This window comes from Vipera berus, assembly GCF_964194415.1.
Source record: "Vipera berus genome assembly, chromosome: 2".
NCBI lineage: Eukaryota > Metazoa > Chordata > Lepidosauria > Squamata > Viperidae > Vipera > Vipera berus.
The window spans coordinates 77845220-77849113 of NC_138203.1; the positions used below are offsets into that span (position 1 = coordinate 77845220).

At 47.0% G+C, this 3894-nt stretch overlaps 1 pseudogene across 1 annotated transcript; it reads right to left on the bottom strand.

The window, feature by feature from the left end:
- Window positions 1-1226: 1226 nt before the first annotated feature.
- Window positions 1227-1963, bottom strand: LOC308662740 (annotated as a pseudogene). The gene has a single exon. The product of its transcript is annotated as an uncharacterized misc_RNA (transcript).
- Window positions 1964-3894: the final 1931 nt, after the last annotated feature.

Here is a 3894-nt window from a genome sequence, read left to right on the forward strand (position 1 = left end):
TAGAAATTGTGCCTTACAAAGCTTTGAAGAATAAATCTACCTGGGGGGAAAAAGTATGATTCAATGTTATGAACTGTTACACTGAACAACAGCTTAGACAAAGAATAATAATCCTAAACAGTGTTGCTAAACTACAGGCCAACATTGCTGAAGTCCCTAGAATTTGTAGCTCAGTACCATTTGGAAACCCAGAGATTTAACATACTGATACAGAGCTACTTCATTTAATATATTGCTTCCTCTGTAGTCCTGTACAGTTAACCTGATCATCAAAAAAAATTAAAAACATTGATTCCCTGTTGTCTGCAACAAGTGGAAAAGAGCTGATGTAGTCTCCATCTTCAAAAAAGGGGGGGAAATAGATCCTGGAAACTACAGACCTATCAGCCTGACCTCAATACCTGGAAAAGATAATCAAACAATGAATCAGCAAACACCTAGATGCAAACAAAGTCATTACTAAAAGCCAACATGGGTTTGTCAAAAACAGATCATGCCAGACAAATCTTATTGCATTCTTTGACCAAGTGACAAAATTAGTGGACCAGAGGAATGCTGTGGATATAATTTACTTGGACTTCAGTAAGGCATTTGATAAAGTAGATCACAACCAACTACTTGATAAGATAGAAAAATGTGGGTTAGACAGCATCACCACCAGATGGATTCGTAGGTGTCTGACTGGCTGTACTCAGCATGTGGTCCTCAATGGAACTGCATCTACATGGAAGGAAGTGTGTAGTGGGGTGCAGGAATAGCCAGGGCTTTTTTTCTCATAGAACGCTCAGAACGGCGTTCCGGTGCCTTTTTTTTGCACTTGCACACAGACAAAAAACTTTTGCACAAGCTGTGCTACTCCCTCTATTGGCTTTCAAAAGCCAATAGGAATTGCTGCTGAGCCCACCAAAAGACCCGGCCAGCAAACTGCACAGGCATGTTGTCTGTAGCAAAGGCCAGTTGTCAGGAACTTTGCACCTCTCCCTGTTGCCCAACTACACCATCTCAACTAGTTAAGTAAGAGAGGGCAAGGAGTGGGAGGTGGGTTCTGTGGAGTGCATGTGCACTCCTTCCTTGTGCTCACCTGTCAGCCAGGCTGGTGGCCTACCCAGTGCTGGACCTGGGGGTTGGTTAGCATGCATCTCCAAACTACATCCACGTTGGTCTTTCCCGGCTGTGCCTTCCGTGTGTGATGAAACCCAGACATGGAACTGCAGCTGGCATATTTGCTAGAGGGGGGGGGCCAAGTGGGCAGCACAACTGAACCCCAGAGGCTGGGGAGGGGGCTCGGGGAGGCAGCCTGGGGTGGCTATGTCAGACACCTCGCATCCCTGCAGCCCATAAATAGCCACAATGTCTGGGAAGTCCCCCAGCGGGTGCTGAAGGCCAGTGTCCAGCTTCCTTGCCATGGTGGCGAAGGCAGGGGGCTTGGCATGCTGTACACCAGGCTGCTGCACAGTGCTGCTGCAGTTCCCATCATGCAGCTGCTGCCTGAGGCCAGCCCTGGCTGGCCGGCGGTCCCGTGGATTGTGTCGGGCGAGCCAACGCAGACGGGCATCCATCCGAGGGGTGCCGATGGTCCCAGCAGACAAGCAGGGTAATGTCCACTGGGCTCCCGGCTGGCCCAGCTCCTTCGCCTCAGCCTCTACTTGTAGTCTGGGTAGTCAAGCATGTGGTGCACCCGGACCCACTTGGCCTCGTCGATGAAGGGCTGCTTCTGGGCGGTGTCGAGGCGCTGCCAGGCGGCACCCAGCCGCTTGGAGATCTTCAAGTTGTGCAGCTGGGGCTGCTCCTGTGCGATCCGCCGCTGCTGCGCACACAACCAGACCATGAAGGCGTTCATGGGCTGCTTCACCTTCTCTGGACAGGCTGTCAAGGGCAGCAGCAGCAGGGCTGGGGCCGGCTGGAATTGGCCCACCATCCAGCTGCTGGCGGGCACCTCCAGGGTGTAGAAGCCCGTGAACATCTAGTTGGGAGGGCCCGACTAGAGAGCTTCGAGAGGTCCCTCAGCTGGAGCATCCAGCAGCAAGCGAGCCACAGAATGTGGGTCCCAATTATTACTTTCCAAGGTCAAAACAGTGAAAAGCAAACTAGTTCTTGCCTTGCTCAGCAGTGCGGGTTGATCCCTTTCCATTGTCCCACCCTTCCGTTCCTTACACAGCCTGTTACTCGACCACAAAGAGCTGCTGCCCAGCACATTAGATCACAATGAATCACTGGCTGACCTCTACCTTCTGGAGTGTTCAGTTTTTAATTTTATGGCCTATATCAATCAATGGAGCTTTAAGAGCCAGACTAGAGTTTACAGATGCTCACTTTTCATAAACTAAATCCTTGGCCAGGAGGCAGAATCATGCATCTCCTTCCTTGTGATCAGAGTTACTGATAACACACTATGCAAATACACAGATCTGGGTCAGTAAAGAATCCAGATAGATAGTCTGACACTTAGTATTTCTTATTTCTTTGAATCCACAACTAATCTTTGAATTGGACAGCATATCACATACCTGTGTCTGATATTATTACACAGTTATAAAATAGACTGCTAGTCAATAAATAATTATATGAGATTCTAGATATGTCAGCCCAGTTCATCTTGGGTCTGAATTCCCATGCAGTGAAAAGGAGAGGGCTTGCAACTTCTGGTTGCAGTTATCCACGTTTTTGCACACTGAGATAATCGGCCATTTGTACAAATACAGAGCCTATCATGCTTTTATATTTATATGGAACAGATACATTACCTGAAAATTTAGGGGAGAAAAAATTGTGTATATATGTACTTTGGTTCTAACTTTAGAAGCATTTGGCATGTCTGCACTGCCAATTGTACTGTCAATTATATACCTATAATAAATACATCACTCGTGACATAATTTTTGGAATGTCTAAAAAATTTGGGGATAGGTGATGCCTCCTTCCGCTTCTTACCCAAAGCAGTTACTTACAGCTTCCCAGATCCAGGTTCCACTAAGCTGACAGCCCCTTCCTTGTTTCCCAGCTGCTGAAGTTGCTCACCCCGTCTTCCCCCACCCTTTAATATCATTTCTTCCACACCCTCTTTAATATGTCTCCCCCACCCCCTTTAATATCATGTCTTTCCCCACCCACTTTAATATCAATGAGGCTCCTCCAGTGGACCATGACCCAGCGATCGCCCCGGTCCCATCCCCCCTCCTTCAGAGACCCTCAGATTTGCCCCAGTCCTACCCAGCTACGAATAAGTGCCCCTGACGCAAGTGACGTTGAGCTGGCCATGCCCACACAGTAGGTCATGCCCATGCCAGATTAACAAGATGAGAGTTTCGGCACCTTTTTTTTTTTAGAAAAAAAGCACTGGGAGTAGCCAACAGTCCAGAAGGCAGGCTTAAGATACAGGAGGATCTGGACAGACTTGAACACTGGGTGCTATCTAACAAAATGAAATTCAATGGTGAAAAAAGTAAGGTTCTACATTTAGGCAGAAAAAACCAAATGCACAGGTATAGTATTTATTTATTTATTTATTTATTTATTTATTTATTTATTTATTTATTTATTTATTTATTTATTTTATTGGATTTGTATACCGCCCTATTCCCGTAGGACTCAGGGTGGTTTACAGGGCAGTTAAAACCATGAATACAAAAAATTAAAAACAATTAAAACAATTAAATTAAATTCAAGCCCCAAGAGTAAATCTAAAACCCAGTTAAATTAACAACCCCACAGTCTGGACCAAACAGATCGAAGAGCCAAGTTTTCAGGTCCCGGCGAAATGAGCGAAGGTCGGGGGCAGTCCTAAGTTCTGTGGGTAGTTGGTTCCATAGGGCAGGCGCACCCACAGAGAACGCCCTTCCCCTGGGAATAACCCGCCGGCATTCATTAACCGGCGGTACCCTGAGAAGGCCCTCC